At 38.7% G+C, this 25,396-nt stretch overlaps 1 non-coding gene across 1 annotated transcript; it reads left to right on the forward strand.

Annotated features, from left to right (window-relative positions):
* Positions 1 to 2,937: 2,937 nt before the first annotated feature.
* Positions 2,938 to 3,013, forward strand: TRNAP-GGG (transfer RNA proline (anticodon GGG)). Its single transcript has one exon. It is a non-coding gene; the product is annotated as a tRNA-Pro (tRNA).
* Positions 3,014 to 25,396: the final 22,383 nt, after the last annotated feature.

Raw genomic sequence — 25,396 nt, forward strand, 5'->3', positions numbered from 1 at the left:
TGGAGCAGACATGTGGACACATGACAAGGAAATCTGGTTCTCTGTTTCAGACCAGTATCCCTATGGAGGAGTACTAAACATTTCAGTGCTTAGAAAATAGTCCATTTTTCTACTACCCCTCTCCAATACCACCAATGTTCTAATCATCATTGCTATCCTCCAAAATAAGTTATGCCACCACCTTTAAGCATGAGACTAAGTAACCATCTTTGAAAAGTAAATTATAGTTTTGTTATAGACTACAAAAAAGAAAATGTTTTCCCATTTCTTCTGTAAATGATTCTTCTAAGAATCCATCTGTTATTGTATTTGCAAAATGTCACATTTTAGGAGTCCCTCCTTGTACCTCATTTTGAATCTTTTCTGTTATAAAATTATTGCTTTTTTATCATATTCCAATTTCAATAGAAATAAAAGAAAATTCCTCCACTATGATATACTTTCATTGCTTTGAATAGTTTGAATATGATTGGACCTTATCTCGTACAACCTCCTCTTCCAACAGATAAAGAACTTGAACTTTGGTAATGGGCCTTACTGAGGCCACACAGTGAGACAGAGGAACTGAGAGCAGGACATATGTGACTGACTGACTGACTGGTTGGTGGAATAGAAGTGATTATAACTTGGGGAGAAACTAATCATGTGTTAGAGTCCTTGATTTCCAGAAAAGGGAATTCTGAAATACCTTAGAGATGGACATAAGATTTTGGAAAAGTTAGCAAAAGGTATCAGTTAGACTGTCTAAAATGAAAGCAAGTAAAGAACTCTATTTGAGGGTAGGAGGGAGAGGAGAATGGGGATGGTTACATAGATCTCTGTAGGACTAGCTTTTAAAGACAGCATGAAACAATTGGAATGAGAAAGCCTTCATCAATGTTAACTGCCAATCACAGACCTATAATTGGAGTAATGTCAGAAGTTCTAAACCCCAGACCAAATATTACTGCAAAAAAACCCAGAAATAGTAATAATCATAACTATAATAACTATATAGTAAAATAAAATGGTTTTTTAAAATTGCTCTATGAGAAAAAAAATGACAGTTCTAAAGGCCAAAGGTTTTATATTAATTAGAATAAATAAAGCAAAATCACCTCTGTTAAGAAAATGGACCTTTAGTTTTAAAAAGGTAGAACGAACTCATTAAAAGGGAACAGGGCCCAATAGTAACTCATTCCTTCACCCATTCATGAAAAAAAAAAAGGAAAAAAGAAAGAAAGAAAGAAAGAAAGAAAGAAAGAAAGAAAGAAAGAAAGAAAGAAAGAAAGAAAGAAAGAAAGAAAGAAAGAAAGAAGGAAAAGGAAAAAGGTAGGGCCATATAATATGCTAGGTACTTTGCAATGAGTACAGAAATGAACAAGTGAAACATAAAATTGTGACAAGGATCTAAAGGTGAGCACAATGAAGTGCCACCTGTCTCCTAAAACGTTTACCGATTTACTGTAGGGGACATATTTAATTCAATCATCATTAAGACAAATGTAAATTTATCTCTCCAAAGTGCTGAGAAGAAGGATACAGTGCGATGACATCACATGTCAGGAATATCTGATTTAGAGACACTGAGGAATGTGTGAGAGGTGGTTGGGCAAGGCCTCCATGGGGAGGGATGATTGAGCTGAGACCAGATGAGGAGTAAGACTTAAATTAGGAGGAAAGCACAAGAGAAGAGGCTGTCTGGCCAAGAGAATTATGAGTGCGAGGGTCCCATGGCAGGGAAGCATGGTGTGTACGCCCACACACTGAAAGAAGGCCAGGTGGCCAGGCACTGAGGGATAGGCAGGGTGGATGTTCCTATGGAGATAGGCAGCGCCAGCATAGACTGGGCTTTCCAAACCATGGGCAAGACCCTAACTTTCATCTTGGAACAAAGGGAATTCATTGATGAGATAACAATCAAATTTATCTCGTAAAAAGGCCATGATGTCCAACAGGAGTAGACTGGGGTGTCCAAATAGAAAACTATTGCATTAGCCCAGATGAGAAATTATTTACTTTGAACGGGTGTGAGAGAAGGGAAACATTTGAGAAGTATATTTAGAAGGTATAATCTATTGCATTTTTGATGGCTTGTATATGGAGTAATAAAGAGGTATCCATAATGGCCGTTTTTTAGTGTACCAAGTTGTAAAATTTGCCAGATGGTGGTGCCCTTCACCAAGCTAAGAAACAGTGAAGAAGACCATATTGGGGCTGGAAATCACAAGTTCAACATAATTTGAATGATATCTGAGACATCCAAGTGAAGATGTCACATTAGCAGTTGGATGTGTATTTCTAGCATCTAGAAGCAAGATTTCAAAAGAAATTCTTTTGCTGCTTCTAAGATGTTTATATGCACACACACACACACACACACATACATACTCAGATGTTCAGAGAAATATTATCTTGTATCTATGGTTTTTACTATTTTAGAAATAATGCACTGAGGGATTAAGTAGCAAAAAGCGGGGATGGACAAATATTCTGAAGGGAAAAAGGTTGGTTCCACAAACATAAACTTTGAATTCAAATTTATGCACCAAAGGATTTTAAAACAGATGATTAATAAGATGACTTATGAGCTCTTCAAAAAGAAAACCACAATTACTAGGTGCCAGAAGAGGCTAAAATTTAGTTAAATTTATTCTATCTTTAAAAAGTATATATTATTAAAATGTGATAGACAAGGCATTTGACAAACACTCTCAAAATAACCTCATGAACAATTTAAGCTAGATGATAATGTTAGATAGATTGACAGCTGGCTCCAAAAAAGTAGATTTATGGTCTATCAGGAAGAAGATAATGGTGGTCTGCAGTGCTTCAACCTCAGTCCTACCTTTTTTTTTTTTTTTTTAAAAACACTGTTACATATACATCTTAACATTTGGCTACAGATAATAATTTTCAATAAAATTAGTAGACAATAAGTTTAAAATTAAAAATGAGGCCCTGGCCGGTTGGCTCAGCGGTAGAGCGTCAGCCTGGGGTGCGGGGGACCCGGGTTCGATTCCCGGCCAGGGCACATAGGAGAAGCGCCCATTTGCTTCTCCATCCCCACCCCCTCCTTCCTCTCTGTCTCTCTCTTCCCCTCCGGCAGCCAAGGCTCCATTGGAGCAAAGATGGCCCGGGTGCTGGGGATGGCTCCTTGGCCTCTGCCCCAGGTGCTAGAGTGGCTCTCGTCGCGGCAGATTGACGCCCCGGAGTGGCAGAGCGTCGCCCCCTGGTGGGCGTGCTGGGTGGATCCCGGTCGGCGCATGCGGGAGTCTGTCTGACTATCTCTCCCATTTCCAGCTTCAGAAAAATACAAAAAAAAAAAAAAATTAAAAATGAGAGAAAAGAATGTCTTGAATCTAAATGTTTCCACGTTGGTTAGTAGTTTCTTAACTCATGATAATTTTGCCCCTCGGAAGACATTTGGTTATGTCTATTGACTCTTTTGGTTTTTATAACTGGGGGACAGAGGAAAGGGGTAAAATGCTGCTATTAACATCTAGAAGCCAGAGGTGCTGATACCATCTGAGAAGCTAATAAACATACTACATGACAGAGAACAGCCCCTTCCCTGCCTCCACCAACCAAGAAAGAATTATGCAATCCAAATGTCAATAGTGCCATTGTTGAGAAAACCTACTGTAAGTGATATTAGAATAAAGGGTCAAATACAGCAAGATTTAATAAATATCATTATAACATCCTATATTTACTTCTTCCAAATGGCAACTGTATAAATTATGGGCAAGCAATTAGAGTCACTTCCTTTTGCTACAGTAGGAGCTGAAAGGAGTCTTCTTGCTTCAGCTAGTCATTCAAAAAGTAAAAACCAATTCCCAGAGACTGACTTACCTTCTCAAGGTTCTGGTTTTTTGTAGAAAAAGGAGGTCAAACATGAAAATGTTTAGTGTAGGTTGAAAAATGCCCCCCTGCCAAGGACCTCCACATCCTACCCAATGGATCATATTTGGAAAAAGGGTTTTTGCAAATGTGATTAACCTAAGGATATAGGGGTAGAGAGGATCCTAACATTATCTGGATGGGTCCTACGTGCCATCATAAGAATCCTAATAAGAGAGAGACAAAAGGGGCTAACACACACAGATGAGAAGAAGGCACTGTGACCATGGAGATAGAGATGGGAGGATGCTATCACAAGTCAAAGAATGCCGGTAGCCATGATCAACCAGAAGAGGCAAGGGACATAATCTTCCCTAGAGCCTCTTGAGGGAGCACAGCCATGGCAATGCCTGCTCTCTATCTATGAGCCTGTCTCTATTTTGCTTGTTAGTTCATTAGATTCCACATATGACTGAAATCAGATGGCACTTGTCTTTCTTTGACTGGCTAATTTTAGTTAGCATAATTCTCTCCAGGTCCACTTCTCTTGAGAGAATGTTCTCTAAATGCAATTACACTTAGCCTTATGAAAGAGAAGCAGGGAGTTCGGAGACAGACCTTGGCACACAGAGCTGAAGGCAATATGAAGATGAAGCAGAGAAGCAGCCACAGGCCAAAGAATGCCTATGAACACTAGAGACTGAAAGAGGCAAGAAATAGATTTCCTCTTTAAGCCTCTGGAAGAAGTACAGCCCTGAGACTTCTGGCATCCAGAACTGTGAGAGAAAATATTTCTCTTCTTTTAAGCTCTCATTTGTGTTAATTTTTTACAGCAGCAATAGGAAACTAACATAGTATTCTATAATACTAACAATATAATGGGGAGTTGTGATGTAATAACAGTGCACACTTAAAAGAACCTGGGTCTTTATGTGACTGCACATTCAGTTATGTGACTGTCATAAATTGTGTCACCTTAGACTTCCTTAACAGAAGATTACAGAATCAGGAAGCTGATGTCCTGTTTCCCTACAATGCTTATTCAGCAATATTATGCACAGGTATCTGTACTACAACTTGAAAAAGACATTGATGCAATACAATGTACAGATAATGTATTTTAGAAGTATATACCTGAAACCTATATAATTTTATTAACCAATGTCACTCCAATAAATTCAATAATGTTTTTCAAAAGACATTGACATACTAAATTTGTTTCAAGAAAAACACCAAGAGGAGAAAGAAATCATATATATATATAATGATAAAGAGTTAACACAACTAAGTCATGATGTTTAGTGCTTATCTTGAAAAAGCCTTGCAAGGCTTATGAGTGATGTCCTCAAACCACATAGAAGTCTGCCTTGTGAAGTAGGGAAGAGACACTCTCATTCTCTTCAACTCTACAGACCAGGACCTGGATTTAAGCAGAAGCTTTAGAGAAGCAGATTTAGGATCCATAAATTAAAACCTCAAATTTTGGTCATACTGCCTCAGTGGAGCTAAATTGTCCATCACCTGAGGAGTTCACCAAGCCAAATGGTTACCAGTTAGGACTTGTTATCTAGGGCTTTACTGTATAAAGTAGCAGATTAGGTAATATATCCCAGGGTCCAGTCAGATATAATTCTCTAACTCTATTGTCATTAGGAAGAGTGGATCTGTTCATTTATTTCTTAGCCCCCTTTTTTCCAGACCCTCCCAAAACAACAATAACAACAAAAACTGGCTTCTTTTACCCTTATTGATATTGTTATCATCCAAGATTAAAGTATTCTACTCTTGACTTTCTCTGATCATTCCAAACTCTTCTTGACTATGCCATTGTAGAATCTAGTGTATAAACCAGCTCCAAATCTGGGTGTGACCAACCAGAAGCAGAAGTAGGTAACAGCCCATATTCTATTTCCCTGATAATATAGCGATCAACACAAACTCACATTTGCTTTTCTTTTTTCTTTATTTAAGTGAGAGGCAGGGAGGCAGACAGAAAAACTCCTGCATGTGCCCTGACCAAGATCCACCTGGCAAGCCCCTATAGGACAGTGCTCTGCCCATCTGGGGCTGCTGCTCTGTTGCTCAGCAACCAAGCTATTTTAGCACCTGAGGCAAAGCCATGGAGTGAGCCATCCTAAGCACCTGGGGCCAAATTGCTTGAACCATTTGAGCCCTGGCTGCAGAAGGAAGAGAAAAAAAGAGAGGGAGAGAAGGAGGAAGGGGTGGGAAGCAATTGGTCACTTCTCCTGTGTGCCCTAACCAGAAATCAAACCGAGAACTTTCACACATTAGGCCGATGCTGTACTGCTGAGCCAACCAGCCAGGACCACGTTTGCTTTTCTAAAGTGGTAAACTGTTTGAACTTTTCTTCCTCCCTGAGCAACTTTGAACTTCATGTAGTAAAGCTTGCTGATCCTCCCCGTGTGGATAAGTTAAACTTAGCAGAGCAACCGCAGCAGCTTGGTGGCAGAGGCCTACCAGCCTGAGTTCTCCAGTGAGCAGGAAGATGTGCTGTCACTGTGGGACAACCAGGCTATGAACTTCAACCCCATGATCTTAACCAATATCTTTTCATTGTTTTACTTCAAAGTGCAGTTTTTTGGGTTTTTTTCTTTTTTTTGCATTTTTTTTCTGAAGCTGGAAACAGGGACAGACAGTCAGACAGACTCCCGCATGCGCCCGACTGGGATCCACCCGGCACGCCCATCAGGGGCGATGCTCTGCCCACCAGGGGGCGATGCTCTGCCCATCCTGGGCATCGCCATGTTGCGACCAGAGCCACTCTAGCGCCTGAGGCAGAGGCCACAGAGCCATCCCCAGCGCTGGGCCATCTTTGCTCCAATGGAGCCTTGGCTGCGGGAGGGGAAGAGAGAGACAGAGAGGAAGGCGCGGTGGAGGGGTGGAGAAGCAAATGGGCACTTCTCCTGTGTGCCCTGGCCGGGAATCGAACCTGGGTCCTCCGCACGCTAGGTCAAAGTGCAGTTTTATGAGCTCAGGACCTACCACGAGGTGGTGGACAAGATCTACTTTAAGTCACAAATGTTGAAGCATAGGAGAAAAGGAAGCAGGAAGACAGTAAGCCAAACAAAGATGTGTAGAAGGGTAAGTAGAAGTCAGAGGTGTTAGAACAGGAGGAATTGTTCTATAGCCTTTTTTGTTATACACACTATTTACTCTGAAGTGAACTTGTAAGCAAGTGATGGGCCTTATAACACACAGACTCGCCATATATGAAAGTCCTTAGATTTATGTGTATAAGGTACACACAGCCCCCTACAAATCTATGGGACTGGTTTGAATCCTTTCTTGATGATGAAGAGGACCTAGATGGAAAGGCTAGTGGTGGCTGTGTAATGACCATTGGAGAAATGCCATGGTCTTTTCTCACAAAACGGGAGTGGTTGTCAACCTTGTTCTCAAGAATTACAGTCCCAGTTCAGAAAGATATCAATCAATAGGTTTAAAACCAGCCTAGAAAAATCAAGAAAGATGGGAAGGAAGGCACTGAGAAAATAGACATGTTGAACAGAGATGTTCAAGGTCTCTAAAAAAAAATCCCTGAGTCCACGAAAGTCCCCAAGAAGATCAAGAAGTAGAGGTTTGCCCGGTCTGTGGTGACACAGTGGATAGAGCATCAACCTGGAATGCTGAGGTCATTTGTTTAAAACCCCAGGCTTGCTCCATCAAGGCACATATGAGAAGCAACTACAATGAGTTGGTGCTTCCCATTTCCACCACCCACCCTCTAAATCAAGAAATAAAATCTTTAAAAAAAAATTTTTTTAAAGAAGTTGAAGCCATTGTTGAGAGGGCCATGGGTCTTTGTTTTGACCAATAATTGAAAAGAAAGAATGCTAATGACTAGAACGTGAAGCCAAAGAAAGAGAAAGACAGGTGAAGTTTCTAAAGTATTGCTAGATGTTAGAGCACAGGCCCAGCAGCAGTAGGGAAAGGCATACAAGTCCTAGTCAAAGTCACGATAGGAAAGGAGACAGAAAGGACAGGGTTCGAGAAAGAGAGAAAGAAAATGAGAGAAGTCTTAAATATATTGAGGATTCCAAGATGGTGACAGAGTAGGAGGATATTCCAACTGCCACCTCCTAGGACCAAATTGGATTAAAACTTAATTTAAGAACAGTCATCTTGAAAAACCAACTTTGGACTAAAAGAAGAGGAGTCTATAACCAAGGATCACAGAAGCCACACCAAGACTGGTAAAGGGTGGAGAAGCAGAAAGGGCTGCCCTGCTCCCAGGAGCAAGTAGTGATGGAGGTATCCAGAGGGACTTTCACTGCAGGGAGAGAAGGGAGGGACCTAAGCCCTAGGTCTTGTGTCACAGCCTAGAGCACAAGAGCCTAAAGAGGCACCCACACAGCATTTGGCAGTGAAAAAAGCTAAGGTTTCTGTTTGCGAGAAAGAGACCAGAGCTCTTGGAGACACAAGGTAGAGTCTGTCTCATTCATAGCTACTTACCTGGGGCTCTGGCAGGGGAGAGCTGAGAGGACCAGAGTTGCATGAGGAGAGCATGAAGTTGGAGGCCCAGGGAGAGACACTGTAAGGGACAGTCACCAGAACCCCTGTGCTGAGTTATTCTTTAATATCTCCGTCACCATCTTTCTTGGGTGGAGCAGTCTATTCTGAGCAGCATTAGCCTGGGGGAAAGCAAATGCCACCCCTCAGGAATCCTTCTTGCCCATCCCATGGAGACCTGGCCTTTCTGAGAAGTCAGCTAGGAAGCAGGGGGCATGTAAGTGACTCAGTTTTCTGGCATTGAGGCCAGAACTTTTTACCTCATGCTCCCAAGTCCATGACTGGTGCTTCTGCCCAACAGGAGACTCAGTAGAAACTGAAGAGACTGTGGGCAGACCACATCTCTGGGTCTCAAGGCCACAACCACCAGACTTCCAGGGCCACACATTACTGAGGTCTGTGAAAAGTCCAGACAAAATGACACCTGGGACCCGGGGCCGGAGACACACCCACTACCTTTCCTAATCCCTGAATTGCCACAGGCTCTAGATTCTACCAGAGGTTTTTTAAGTGGCCAAGCCCAACAAGCAGCCAGCTGACAGAGGCTGCAGAAGGCAGGAGGCAGGACTCAGACAATGTTGGTCTTTTAAGCAGACTTTCCCTCAGGCCCAATGTGGGTAAAAGCCAGCCTAGGCATGCAACTTGTTATTTCCATGTGTACCTGGGCCCAGCAAAGGCAGCCACAAACTCTAGATTGCTTGTAGGTCCAACAAGGCTGCTGAGGACCAGTCATGGGCAGTGTATCCCACTGATCTATGCCAGTTTCTCTCCAGGGAGGCTCAGGGCAAGCATATCCAGTGGCCAACTTTGGAGAGCATTGGTTCAGGACCTAACAACCTTTGCTAGAGTGGTATCATAAGGAAGGGCTCCTCATGTCACAGCTGAGGCGAGTTCTGATCTCTGTGATCAGCACTGGCACAGTGGCTCATGTGCATTGGATAGGGTAGAGCTTCACAGTCAGCCGGCCTGGGTGCTGGATATCCTGCCCTGCTGGGCTAGATTCCACAGGGGAAATGGAGAGAACCTTGGAACATGGACATTTAAAGTGTGAGTTCTTTGTGAGCCTATTGTTGGGTCTGGTGGAAAGACTAACCACTTTTTTTTTGGGGGGGGGGCACAGTCAGCCCCAGGAAAGGACTGCCAGTCTTCCTCCCAGAGACCAGGGTCTCATCAGTGTAAGAACTTCTGCAGAGGGGACTGTCAGCCTCACTCGATCTGAACCTGCTGCTCACTTGCTAAGGAGAAATAAAATTTGAGTATCCAGCAGTGGCTGAGGAATTAGGCTTTGGAGTAGGGGCCACTTTCTCCATACTAAGTTTCTGACCAAGAGACCCCTGAAGTGGGAGGTCCCACTAATGTTGTATTCCCAACCTCAGTTGCTCTAATCCACAAAGCTTACAACCTGTAGAGGGGTTGGTTGGGGGAGGCCAGACTGAGCCCACACTACAGTCTTTCTATAGAAGACTCTGTGGGAAGACAAAGCAGCCACAAGATGAGGTAGAGCAGCTAAAAAGTGGAGGCCAATGTTATAAGAGCCTGGGACTTTCATGGAGCTGCTATCATCTCTAGGCAGGAGAAAGCTAATCTTTATACACAGGTTGGCCCCTCCCACACTACCCAGGCACAGGAAATACAGACACAAACAGTATACAGAGCAATAGCTCCAGACAGGTAGCCCACAGCAGGTTACAAATAACAGCTGATGCCAACCCAAGAAGACCTGGAATCAACACAACCAGAACCAGGTGGATGACAGCACCAGCCCTACATTCAGCTAACTACAGAAACAGCATGCCCAAATGAGGAGTCCAGCAGGCACCAGACACTGTGAAGAATAAATGCACCCAACAAGGCAGACACTACACAGTATCTAAAACACATGATCAATGTTGACCCTTAGAGCCAGCCAGCCTGAAGGGATAACTGCACCCATGAGAGGTCCAACTGCATTGAATGCTCACATAAAACAGGTGGGAAAATACTACCCTCAAGAAGTATTCCTAGAGCAAGAAAAATGGGTGGTCTGGAAGTCAGTGCTACTGAGCCCATCTTCCTCATAAAGAAACCACAACAAATTTCAAAGTCAGGCAGTGCTTCCCAATACACCGAGAAAAATAACAAAGAAATATTACCCATATGATTCAACAAGAGAATTCCCCAGAAAAATAAAAAGTAAAATGGAAGTAACCAAACTATTAGATGCATAATTTAAAATAATGATTTTTATGATGCTCAAGAATCTTAGAGCAACAATGGATGGTCATAATAAGTACCTAAAGACATAGCAAGCATCAAAAAGGATATTGAAATCATAAAAAGGAACCAGTCAGAAATGACAAATACAATATGAGAAATGAAGAGTGCAATAGAAGGAATCAATAGCAGGCTGGATGAAGCAGAGGATTGAATTAGCAATTTAGAGGATCAGATAAATGAAAGCACAGAAGCAGAGCAGAAAAATAAAAAGAGGCTCAAAAAGACTGAGGAAACTCTTAGAGACCTCTGTGACAACATGAAGAGAACATCTGCATAATAGGGGTTCCTGAAGGAGAAGAGAATGAACAAAGGATAGAGAATGTCTGACGAAATCATAGCTAAAAATTTCCTTAAATTGATGAAGGAAAAAGTCACATAAATTCAAGAATCATAGAGAGTCCAATCAAAGAGGAATTCAAGGAGGCCTACACCACGACACATCATAATTAAAATGCCAAAGTCAAGAGAAAAAGAAATAATACTAAAAGCTGCAAGAGAAAAACAATTAGTTACCTACAGAGGAGCCCCCATAAGGATGACATCTAACTTCTCAACAGAAACACTTGAGGCCAGAAAGGATTGGCAAGAAATATTTAAAGTGATGCAAAACAAGAACCTACAAGATTACTTTATCCAGCAAAGCTATCATTTAAAATTTAAGAAGAAATAAAAAGCTTCTCAAACAAAAAAAAGACTCATGGAATTTATTACAACCAAATCAGTTGCAAGAAATGTTAAGGGGCCTGCTATAAAAAGATCAAAGGAAAAAAGAAATTGATAGAAAGATTTTAGATTTAAATAAAATGGCAATAATTAATACATATCAAAAATAACTATAAATGTAAATGGGTCAAATCCTCCAATCAAAAGATATAGGGTAGCTGCATAGATAAGAAAATAGGACCTGTACATATGCTATCTACAATACAAAAGACCTACCTCAGAACAAAAGATACACATAGACTGGAAAAAAGTATTTCATGGAAATGTAAATGAAAAAAAAACCTAGGGTAACAATACTAATATCTAACAAAATAGCCTTTAAAACAAAGGCTATATTAAGGGATAAAGAAGGTCACTACATAATGATAAAGGGAGCAATGCAACAGGAGGATATAACCATTGTAAATATCTATGCATCTAATATAGGAGCTCCTAAATATATAAAGCAGGTTCTGACAGACATAAAGGGCGAGATCAACAGCAATACTATAATGCTGGGAGATTTTAATACCCCACTAACATCAATGGATAGATCCTCCAGACAGAAAATTAACAAAGAAACAGTGGTCCTCAATGACACACTAGATCAACTGGATTTCATAAATATCTTCAGAACCTTTTACCTCAAAGCAAGAGAATATACATTCTTTTCAAGTGCTCATGGTACATTCTAAGGGACAGACCATATGTTAGGACACAAAACAAGTCTCAATAAATTTAAGAAGATTGAAATCATATCAAGCCTCTTCTCTGATCACAATGGCATGAAATTAGAAATCAACTACAATAAAAAAAAAACATTAAATACCTGGAGAATAAATAGCATGTTATTAAATAATGAATGGGTTAACAATGAGATCAATGAAGAAATAAAAAATAACCTTGAAACAAATAAAAGTGAGCCTACAATTTAAAATCTATGGGACACAGCAAAAGTAGTCCTGAGAAGGAATTTCATAGCAATACAGAAATACCTTGAGAAGCAAGAAAAAGATCAAGTAAACAACTTAACCTTGCACCTAAAAGAACTAAAAAAAGAACAACAAACAAAGCCCAGAAGAAGTAGAAAGAAGAAAATAATAAAGATCAGAGTAAAAATAAATGACATAGAGGCTAAAAAACAATACAAAAGATCAATGAAACTAAAAGCTGGTTCCTTAAAAAGGTAAACAAGACTGACAAACCTTTAACCAGACTCATCAAGAAAAATAGTGAGAGGACTCAAATAAATAAAATTAGAAATGAAAATGGAGAAGTAACAACTGACACCACAGAAATAAAAGGATTGTAAGAAAATACTATGAAGATCTATATGCCAAAAAATTGGACAACCTAAATGAAATGCATAAATTTCTAGAAGCATACAATCATCCAAAATTCAATCTGAAAGAATCAGAAAACCTAAACAGACTGATTACAACAAATGAAATTGAAACAGTTTTTAGAATACTCCCAGCAAACAAAAGTCCTGGACCAGATGGCTTCACAGGTAAATTATACCAAACATTCAAAGAAGAACTAATATCTATCGTTCTCAAGGTATTTCAAAAAAATCAAGAGGAGGGAAGACTTCCAAGCTTTTTTTATGAGTTAAGCATGATCCTCATTTCATAACCAGCTGAATATACTACAAAGAAAGAAAACTATAGGCTAATATCCCTGATGAACGTAAAAGCTAAAATTCTCAAAAAAATATTACCATACCGGATCCAACAATACATCAAAAAGAACATACATAATCATCAAGTGAGATTTATTATGGTTAGGCAAAGCTGGTACAATATTCTCAAATCAATAAATGTGATTCATCACATAAACAAAAGAAAGGATAAAAGTCACATGATTATATCAATACATGTAGAAAAAGCATTTAATAAAATCCAGCACCCTAGGAAAACTGGAAAGTCACATGCAAAAGAATGAGACGCAACTACAGCTTGTCCCTTTGTAGAAAAATTAATTCAAAATGGATCAAAGACCTAAATATAAGACCTGAAACAATAAAGTACATAGAAGAAGACATAGGTACTAAACTTATGGGCCTGGGTTTTAAAGAGCATTTTATAAATTTGACTCCAAAGGCAAGAGAAGTGAAGGCAAAGATAAATGAATGGGACTACATCAGACTAAGAAGTTTTTGCTCAGCAAGAGAAACTGACAACAAAATAAACAGACAGCCAATTAAATGGGAAATGATATTTTCAAACAACAGCTCAGATAAGGGCCTAATATCCAAAATATACAAAGAACTCATAAAGCTCAACAACAAACAAACAAACAATCCAATAAAAAAATGGGAAGAGGACATGAACAGACACTTCTCCCAGGAAGAAATACAGATGGCCAACAGATATATAAAAAGATGCTCATCTTCATTAGTTATTAGAGAAATGCAAATTAAAACTACAATGAGAAACCACCTCACACCTGTTAGATTAGGTATTATCAACAAGACAGGTAATAGCAAATGTTGGAGAGGCTGTGGAGAAAAAGGAACCCTCATTCACTATTGGTGGGAATGTAAAGTAGTACAACCATTATGGAAGAAAGTATGGTGGTTCCTCAAAAAACTGAAAATAGAACTACCTTATGACCCAGAAATCCCTCTACTGGATATATACCCCCAAAACTCAGAAACATTGATACGTAAAGACACATGTAGCCCCATGTTCACTGCAGCATTGTTCACAGTAGCCAAGACATGGAAACAACCAAAAAGCCCTTCAATAGAAGACTGAATAAAGAAGATGTGGCACATATACACTATGGAATACTACTCAGCCATAAGAAATGATGACATAAGATCATTTACAACAAAATGGTGGGATCTTGATAACATTATACAGAGTGAAATAAGTAAATCCAAAAAAACCAAGAACTACATGATTCCATACATTGGTGGGACAAAAAAACAAGACTAAGAGACATGGACAAGAGTGTGGTGGTTACCGGGGGTGGGGAGAGAGGGGCACGGGAGGGGAGGAGGGTGAGGGGAAAGAGGAGGGGCACAAAGAAAACTAGATAGAGGTTGACAGAGGACAATCTGACTTTGGGTGATGGGTATGCAACATAATTGAATGACAAGATAACCTGGACATGTTTTTTTTTAATATATGTACCCTGATTTATTGATGTCACCCCATTAACACTAATAAAAATTTATTTATAAAAAAATGGAAAAAAAGAAAATAACAACAACAAAAAAGAAGTATATATTGGTTTCTACAGAATAGTCATGGGGATGAAAAGTACAGCATAAGGAATATAGTCAATAATGTTCTAATAATTATGTATAGTGTTTGATGCATATGAGAGTTATTGAGATGCTCATTTTGTAGGCTATATAATGTCTAATCACTGGGTTGTGCCCTTGAAACCAACATAATATGGTATGTCAACTGTAATTAAAAAATAAAAAATAATTTAAAAAAGTAAATAAAAATAAATCAAAATTTAAAAATAATAAAATAAAAAAATCCAGAACCCATTTATGATCAAAGTCTCAGAAAAGTGGGAATACAGGGGACCTACCTCAACATAATAAAGGCCATCTGTGCCAAATCGACAGCCAACATCATACTCAATGGGCAAAAATTAAAAGCGACTCCTCTAAGATCAGGAACAAGGCAGTAGTGCCCCCTTTCACCACTCTTATTCAACATATTTCTGGAAGTCCTAGCCACAGCAATCAGACAAGAAAAAGAAATAAAAGGTATCCTAATTAGAAAAAAGTAAAACTGTCATTATTTGCTGATGACATGATACTATACACAGAAACCCTCAAGTCCAGTCAAGAAACTACTAGACCTGATAAATAAATTTATCAAGGTGGAAGGATATAAAATAAATATTCAGAAATCAGTGGCATTTTTATACACCATTAATAAACTGTCAAAAAAAGAAATTAAGGAAATAATCCCTTTCGATATTGCAACAAAAATAAAAAATGTACCTTGAAGTAAATTTAAACAAGGAGGTAAAAAACATGTACTCAGATAATTATAAGACATTAAACAAAGAAATCAAGGAAGATACAAAGAAGTGGAAGCATATACTGTGTTCAGGGATAGGAAGAATAAACATCATTAAAGTGTCTATATCACCCAAAGCTACCTATAAATTCAATGCAATTTCTATTAAAATATCAATGGTATACTTCAAAGATATAGAACAAATATTCCAAAAATTTATATGGAACCAAAAAAGAAAACAAGTTGCCTCAGGAATCTTGAAAATGAAGAATAAAGTGGGAGGTATCACACTTCCTAATATCAAGTTATACTAGAAGGCCATTGTGACCAAAACAACTTGGTACTGGCATAAGAAGAAGCATACAGATCAATGAAACAGAACAGAGAACCCACAGAAAAATCCACACCTTTATTATCAATTGATATTTGACAAAGGAGGTAATAACATAAAATGAATTGAAGATAATCTCTTTAATAAACGATGTTGGAAAAATTGCTACATAAAAAAAAATGTAACTATCCCACCAACTTACACCATTCACAAAGATAAACTCAAAATGAATAAAAGACTTAAATGTAAATTGCAAAACCATAAACATCTTGGAAGAAAACATAAGCAGTAAACTCTCTGATATCTCTTGTAACAATATTTTTGCCAATTTATCTCCATGGGCAAGTGAAATAAAGGACAAAATAAACAAATAGAATTATATCAAACTAAAAAGATTTTGCACAGCAAAAGACACCATTAAGAAAAATAGGAGACAACCCGCACAATGGGAGAACATATTCGTCAATATGTCTGATAAAGGGCTAATAAGCAAAATTTATAAAGAACTTCTAAAACTCAACACCAGGAAGGTGAATAATCCAATTAAAAATTGGCAAACAAACTGAATAGACACTTCTCCAAAGAGGACATACAGACGGCCAATAAGCATATGAAAAAATGTTCAATGTCACTAATCATCAGAGAAATACAAATTAAAACTACGAGATACCACTTCACACCTGTCAGAATGGCGCTCATTAACAAATCAACACACAATAAGTGCTGGCGAGGTTGTGGAGAAAAGAAAACCCTCCTGCACTACTGATGGGAACAGAGACTTTTGCAGTCACTGTGGAAAACAGTATGACATTTCCTCAAAAAATTAAAAATGGAGCTGCCTTTCGACTCAGCTATCCCACTTTTAGGAATACATTCTAAGAATACCAAATCACTGATTCAAAAGAAGATATGCACCCCCCATGTTTATTGCAGCATTGTTTACAATAGCCAAGATCAATAAACAGCCCAAGTGTTTGTCAGTGGATGAGTGGATTAAAAAGCTGTGGTACATATACCCAATGGAATACTACACAGCTGTGTAAAAGAAGGAAATCTTACCTTTTGCAATGGCATGGATAGATCTGGAGAATATTATGCTAAGTGAAACAAGCCAGGCAGAGAAAAACAAATTATCATATGATCTTACTTATATGTGGAATCTCATGAACATGGTGAACTGAGGAATGGAATAGAGGCAGAAGTAGGGTCACAGGGAGCAGAGGGACAGCTGTCAGAGGAAAGAGGGATGAGGGGATGGGATCAGAGAAGGTGAAGGGATTAGTGAAATTTTGTACACATAACACATAGATACAAATAACAGGACAGCAAATCCCAGAGGGAAAGGGGAGAGAGTTAAGGAGAGGGTGACAAAGGAGTGTAATGGGGGACATGTGGTTGGGGGATGAGGGTGTTATATTAAGTGGGACACTTGAATACATGTAAACACAATAAATTAAAATTAGTAAAAAAATGAGAGAGACAGAATACAAGATTTTGACTATGATAAGGAAAGAGGTAATGATGGAAAAAAAGAAAAGAGAATGGTACAAGGCACAAAGAAATTGGGGCTATGTGGAAGAAAAAATATCATAAAGAAGACAAAGATGGAAGACAGCATAGAAATGACAAAAAACTGATTCTAAGTAAGAGAAAAAAACATAGCAGAAAGCAGAGAAAGGACACAAAGAAGTAGGAATGCAGGGAAATGGAATAGAAGCAGCAACAAAAAGAAATCAAGTAAGCATAAAAGGTTCCAAAGATGGAACCTTTGACTTTGGAATACCTGGAGGATGCTCTAACCAACTGACCAGGCCCTGGTGAGCAGCTCAGTTGGTTAGAGCATCCTCCAGGTATTCCAAAGTCAAAGGTTCCATCCCCCATCAGGGCACATACAAGAATCAACCCATGAATGCATAAAGTGGAACAACAAATCAATGTTTCTCACTGTCTCTTCCTTTCTCTCCCTTTAAAATTAATAAATTAAAAAATATATTTTTTTAAGTGAAAGCAAGAAGTCAAATAAAGTCAAAGTGGCAGTCAAGGAAGAACTGACCGTGTTGACAAATCAAGAAAACAGGAACATGGCCCCAGCAAAGAAAAGTCTAGAAAGCATAGCAGAAGCAAAGAGCATTCATTCCCACAAATAGGATACAGTGATAGTAAGGACCAGTCTGACAAACATGATCATTGAAAGAACCAAAGTATATAAACAGAGAGCCAAGGAAAACAACATAAAAACTAAAAACAGACTATGAATTTTTTTGTGTGAAAGGGATTACATTGAAGCCTATAAATGTTTGATTAAATCTGCTTTTCTTCCCTTCAAAAATAGATAACCTTAGCAGGGATTGAACTGTTTTATTTGTTTCAGGTTTTTTTTATTCATTTTAATGGGATGACATTGATCAATCAGGGTACATAGGTTCAGAGAAAACATCTCCAGATTCTTCTGATATTTGATTATGTTGCATACCCATTACCCAAAGTCAAATTGTCTTCTGTCACCTTCTATCTGGTTTTATTGTGCCCCTCCCCTCTCCCCACCCCAGTAACAACCACACCCTTGTCCATGACCCTGAGTCTCATTTTTATGTCCCACCAATGTATAGAATCATATAGTTCTTATTTTTTTCTGATTTACTTATTTCATATCAGTATAATGTTATCAAGATCCATCCATGTTGTTGTAAATGATCCAATGTCATCATTTCTTATGGCTGAATAGTATTCCATAGTATATATTTACCACATCTTCTTTATACAATCATCTATTGAAGGGCTTTTTGGTTGCTTCTATGTCTTGGCCACTGTGAACAATGCTGCAATGAACATGGGCTGCATGTGTCTTTACATACCAGAGTGTTTGAGTTGGGGGGGATATATACCCAGCCGAGGAATTGCTAGGTCATATGGTAGTTCTATTTTTAATTTTTTGAGGAACCACCATACTTTCTTCCATAATGGTTGTACTACTTTACATTCCCACCAACAGTGAATGAGGGTTCCTTTCTCTCCACAGCCTCTCCAACACTTGTTATTACTTGTCTTGTTTATAACAGTTAATCTAACAGGTGTAAGGTCATATCTCATTGTAGTTTTGATTGGCATTTCTCTAGTAGCTAATGAAGATGAGCACCTTTTCATAAATCTGCTGGCCATTTGTATTTCCTCCTGGGATAAGTGTCTGTTCCATGTCCTTTTCCCATTTTTTTATTGGATTTTTTGCTTGTTTGTTGTTAAATTTTATGAGTTCTTTGTATATTTTTTATTTTAGGCCTTTATCTGTGCTATTGTTTGAAAATATCAACTCCCATTTAGTTGGCTATCTGTTTATTTTGTTGTCAGTTTCTCTTGCTGAGCAAAAACTTTTTAGTCCAATGTAGTCCCGTTCATTTATCTTAGCCTTCACTTCCCTTGACTTTGGAGTCAAATTCATAAAGTGCTCTTTATAAGCAAGGTCCATGAGTTTAGTACCTATGTTTTCTTCTATGTAATGTATCGTTTCAGGTCTTATATTTAGGTCTTTCATCCATTTTGAATTAATTTTAGTACAAGTGGATAAACTGTAGTTGAGTTTCATTCTTTTGCATGTGGCTTTCCAGTTTTCCCAGCACCATTTTTTGAAGAGGCTTTCTTTTCTCCATTATGTGTTATTGGCCCCTTTATCAAAAATTATTTGACCATATACATGTGGTTTTATTTCTGGGCTTTCTATTCTGTTGCATTGGTCTGATTGTTTATTTTTCTACCAATACCATGCTGGTATTGGTTGATTATCATGGCTCTATAATATAATTTGAAATCAGGTATTTTAATGCCCCCAGCTTTGTTCTTTTTCCTTAGAATTGCTTTGGCTATTTGGGGTTTTTTATAGTTCCATATAAACCTGAAGATTTTTTGTTTCATTTCTTTAAAAAATGTCATTGGAATTTTGATGGGAATTGCACTAAATTTGTATATCCCTTTGGGTAATATAGTCATTTTGACTATATTTATTCTTCCTATCCAAGAACAAAAAATATTTTTCCATTTCATTATATCTTTTTTGATTTCCCTTAACAATGCTTGGTAGTTTTCATTATATAGGTCCTTTACATTCTTTGTTGTTTATTTCTAGGTATTTTTTTGTTGTTGCAACCATGAAGGGAACTGTTTTTTTTTTTTTTTTTTAGTTCATTTTATGATGTTTCATTGTTGGCATATTGGAAGGCAATGGACTTTTGTATATTAATTTTTTATCCTGCAACCTTACTGCATTGGTTTATTGTTTCTAGTAGTCTTTTTGTGGAGTCTTTGGGGTTTTCAATGTATAGGATCATATCATCTGCAAAAAGTGAAACCTTTACTTCGTCTTTCCCAGTATGAATACCTTTTATTTCTTTCTCTTGTCTGATTGCTCTGGCTAGAACTTCCAGCACTATGTTGAATAAAAGCAGAGAGAGTAGACAGCATATTCTCTGATCATAAAGCCTTGAAACTAGAATTCAGCTGCAAAAAAAGGTAAACAAACCCAAAAAAATGTGAAAACTATACAACATATTTTTTAAAAATGAGTGAGTCAAAGAAGAAATAAAAGCAATGACCGAAAGTTACATACAGACAAACAAAAATAACAATATGACATATCAGAATCTCTGGGATGCAACAAAAGCAGTAATAAGAGAGAAGTTCATATTACTTCAGGTCTAACAAACAAAAGAGAGCTCAAGTAAACCACTTAAATTCACATCTTAAAGAACTAGAAAAAGAAGAACAAAGGCAACCCAAAACCAGCAGAGAAAGGAAATAATAAAAATCAGAGCAGAAATAAATGAAATACAGAACAATTAAAACTATAGAAAAATTAATAAAACAAGGAGCTAGTTTGTTGAAAAGATCAACAAAATTGACAAACCCTTGGCAAGACTCACTAAGGAAAAAAGAGAAAGAGCTCATATAAACAAAATCCAAAATGAAAGAGGAGAAATCACCATAGATATCATAGATATACAAAGAATTATTGTAGAATACTATGAAAAACTATATGCCACCAAATTTAACAATCTAGAAGAAATGGATAAATTTCTAGAACAATACAATCTTCCTAGACTGAGTCATGAAGAAGCAGAAAGTCTAAACAGACCCATAAGCAAGAAGGAAATAGAAACAACTATCAAAAACCTCGCCAAAAATAAAAGTCCATGGCCAGACGGCTATACTAGTGAATTCTATCAAACGTTCAAAGAAGACTTGGTTCCTATTCTCCTCAAAGTCTTTCAAAAAATTAAAGATGAAGCAATACTGCCAAACACATTTTATGAGGCCAACATAACCCTCATACCAATACCTGGCAAGGACAACACAAAAAAAGAAAACTACAGACCAATATTTCTAATGAATACAGATGCTAAAATACTAAACAAAATACTAGCATATCGAATACAATAACAGATTAAAAAAATAATGCATCATGATCAAGTGAGATTTATCCCAGAATCTCAAGGATAGTTCTATATATGTAAAACAGTTAATGTAATACACCATATCAACAAAACAAAAAACAAAAACCATATGATCCTATCAATAGATGTAGAAAAGGCATTCAATAAAATACAACACCATTTTATGTTTAAAACGCTCAACAAAATGGGTATAGAAGGAAAATATCTCAACATAATAAAGGCCATTTATGATAAACCATCAGCTAATATCATATTAAATGGCATAAAACTGTTTTAACCTCTAATTAAATGCTAATCTTATTCTCCAGAGGGCTGGTGTCCTAGGCCAATTTACAATGTAGTTTCTCTTTTCCTCTCTCATGTTCTCTAACCAACTAGATATACAAGACAGAGCTTAAGGAAAAACTCTGAACCTTCGTCTTGGCTGTGCCCATAAAATAGAGCTAAGAATATGGAAATCAAAGAACCAGTTATTTGAGACATATAATATTAAACTACTATTTTTTTGTTTTGTTTTTTATTGTAACTGCTTCTGGATCAGTAGAGTGATTATTAACTTTTCTCAAGCTGGAAGTGCTTCATCAGTTACTATTTTCTGGGCATGATGTATTATGCCCATGGCTCCAGCATGTGATATAATACCTAGGAAATATCAAGTTTTTATCAGTGGGTTCCAAGTATTCCACAGAAGCCCACAATTTTAATGTGTGTTCCCCTTTTTAGAAAGCAGTCCTTGAAAAGGACCATTAATATTCATTACCATTTACAATATACCCACTGTGATATTATAATTTATAATAAAAATATATATATATATCTGGTCTTTGTCCCCATTCCTGGAGCAGAACTGGTAAAGCCCTTGAAATTTCCTGTGATGATAGCAATAAAGATGTCTTTTGTTGTGTTAATGACATGACATCAGGAAAGCCCCCTGAAAACCTAAATTTGGGATCTGGCTGCTTGGGCAGGCTCAAACAAGTGATTAGAGTGTTGGAAATTTTAGTCTCACCCACACTCCACCTTAACCTTGGAGGAGAGTGGAGGGGCTGGAGGTGAAACAGTGGCCAATGATTTAATCAATTATGACTACAAAAGATAACCTCCCTGAAAACCCAAAAGAGCAGTGTTTGGATCTTCTGGACTGGTGGAGGGACACATGGAGATTTGGAGAAAGACAGTTGCATAGATAGCTAATGCTAATGGAGGTTCTGAGGGCTTTCCTCATACTTTGCTTATGCATCTGGCTGTTAAGGAGTTATATCCTTTTATAGTAAACCAGTAATATGATTAAGTAAAATGTTTCCCCGAGTTCTGTGAAACTACGTAGTAAAATAATCTAATTGGGATCATTGGAACCTCTGATTCAGAACTGTTGGGTCAGAAGCACAGTTGACAACCCAAATTTGTCATTGGTATCTGCAGTTCTGTTGGAAAGAGCAGTCTTGTGAGATTGAGTCTTTAACCTGTGGGGTTAGAAGCTACCTTCAGGTAGACAGTGTCAGAATTGGGTTTAAATTGTAGTGTATCTAGCTGGTGTTGTATTAATTGCTTGGTGTGTGTGGGTGAACTCGCACATTGGAACTGGGGGCAGAATTGTACTCATTTAAACATACACAGTGAGACTAAAAGTATACTTATACCAAAATATATATCCACAACTACTTAGATTTGCTTCCATTAAATTTAAAAACCTTGTCTAAGCTATTTATGTACACAATCTTGACTTCAATTGTCCTGGAAAAAAATTCAAAAAAACCAGTTTTACCAAATATGCCATTTTTATTTCTGACACATGCAAACAAATCAGTAAAGATTTATTTGAATCTATTAGTAACATACAAGTAAATTCTAAAGTCAAGATTTTCAACTTAAATTTAAGCTTATATCTAAAAACTGGGAAATGGGATGTTATAAGGTTGTTTCTGTTTTGTTTTATATAGTCAGAGCAATTCATTCATCAACCAATATAAATGCACATAAATTCCTAAAAGTACATGATATACATCCCTAATAAAAATGATGGATATATTTTATTCATATAAAAGTTCCGTGCAAATGCTGAATAATTGTAAGTCATTATTTCAAATCTGATTTAAGAGGCAAAGCATCTATATTTAGCAAGACTTGTTCCTCTGCTCCTAATTAGTCAGCAACCATGAAATTGACTAATAAAAATGACTGACATCTTATTTACAAAAGCTTTCATATTTTCAGGTGTAAAGCCAGCAGCCAAGGCTACCATCAGAGCAGCCCGGCTCATGCAGATTCGCATTGGATTCGGACAGTCGGTAAAGAAACAATGGAGCCAAAAACTGATAGGCCATTTTCTTTAATTCTAGCTTGCACCCAGCGGGCAAGTAAAAACACACACTGGGCTCCAAAACCCACTCACATTCAGTGCTCACAAAGCCACTGACTTATCCGAGTTTCCTAGAATCAAAGGTTTCTAACTCACCAGCCTTATTCTCCTCAGTTCCCCATCTCCTTCCTTATCCCAGATACAAACTCTACACAAACTGGCATCTCACTCAGCACTCTGCCATCTTAGCTGCTTCTCCTGGCCTACTCCATGTGGCCTCCTTCTGCTCTCTGCTCTGTTCTCTCCTCTGATAATCTCAGGAACCAAGAGCGCAAGGTCCCGTTCTGCCCCCATTTTTATAGTGTAGCTTCACAACCTTTAATCCAATATACAAAATAGGGAAGTCTCTAATACAAAGTCACTTCTCTGAGGCATGACTGGATTGTACCACCCCACATCAAAAAGGTTAGGAAAGGCTTAATCCCAAAACCAAGCCCCAGGCTACAAGGATTCTCAACACACATTAATATCACCTGGGCGACGGCCTCCATCTTTAACAAAGTGAGCATAATACATTTTATCTGCCCAACAATCCACCCCTATGCTCACTTTACTACCCACAATCTATACCACTGGCATCCCTGTGCAAGGAAATTAGAACATTACACAAATTACAACAGCAAAAATCATACAGTTTCAACAATTACAAAGGTACATTTCACCAGTCTCTGAGCACTTTGCCAAAAGCGCAAAATGTCCTCAGCCTTCTTTCTAGCCATGGGAAAAGCTTCCCGGGGCAGCAGAGTGCTTCCAGCAAAGCCACCCCCCACCCCCATCAGGGTATTTCACATTGTCCAAAATCCATAATCCATAAGTCCATCCAACAAAGGAACCAATGCCCACTCCGGTCATAGTCCAGGAAATCAGTCCACGCACTTGGGTCATCAGCCACCCCCCTCATTCCTGCCATCCTGGCAGGTCTTACACTGTCCCAAAGAGGGGCACGTGGCAATGGCAGTCAGAATTTCCATCTTGGCTCTGGAGAGCATGATAGCGTCCATCCTATGTCCCCAAAATCACAGACCTACCAGGGCTGTAGGAGGTGCTCCTTCCAGCTGCGCTCCCATCTTATGGAGACTGCAGATTGCAACTCCAGCCTGATTCTCCTCATCCTCCAAAGAGGAACTGAAAACACCAACTCCTGCTGCCAGGCTCAAGCCCCGGGCTACCACTGCCTTCTGCTCCGCAGACCTTGCAGCTCCGGACCCGGCCTCAGCTTCAGCCTCAGCCTCAGCCGCGGCCTCCTGCCGCTGCTGGCTCTCCACAACATTTAAGGCAAGCTGCAACTCATGGACCTGTGAATCCTCCTCCAGCTGCTGCTCCATTTCCAGGCAAATCTCGAACACCTGGTTGGCCTCCTCCTCCAGCATTTCTTCCAGCTCCAGGGTCAGCATCGGTTTCTCCTGCATTTGCTCCAGCTCCTTCCGCTGCTCGGTTTGCAGGTCCCAGACAGCCTCTTCCACAGAGCTCTCGGTTTCCTCACGCATGGTTGTAAAAGTCAGCCAGCCTACGATCCCCAAAAGGACAGCCATGGGGAACCCTAACACTAGCCAGTCCTCTACTCCACCACTCAAAGGCTCCTTGCCGATCTGTATCGAATCCTGCCACAGACTACGCCAAATGTAAAGCCAGAAGCCACGGCCACCATCGGAGCCGCCCAGCCAGTACAGGTTCGCATTGGATTCGGACAGTCGGTAAAGAAACAACGGAGCCAAAAACTGATAGGCCATTTTCTTTAATTCTAGCTTGCACCTGGCAGGCAAGTAAAAACACACACTGGGCTCCAAAACCCACTCACATTCAGTGCTCACAAAGCCACTGACTTATCCGAGTTTCCTAGAATCAAAGGTTTCTAGCTCACCAGCCTTATTCTCCTCAGTTCCCCATCTCCTTCCTTATCCCAGATACAAACTCTACACAAACTGGCATCTCACTCAGCACTCTGCCATCTTAGCTGCTTCTC

Source organism: Saccopteryx leptura, chromosome 3 (assembly GCF_036850995.1).
Source record: "Saccopteryx leptura isolate mSacLep1 chromosome 3, mSacLep1_pri_phased_curated, whole genome shotgun sequence".
NCBI classification, from domain to species: domain Eukaryota; kingdom Metazoa; phylum Chordata; class Mammalia; order Chiroptera; family Emballonuridae; genus Saccopteryx; species Saccopteryx leptura.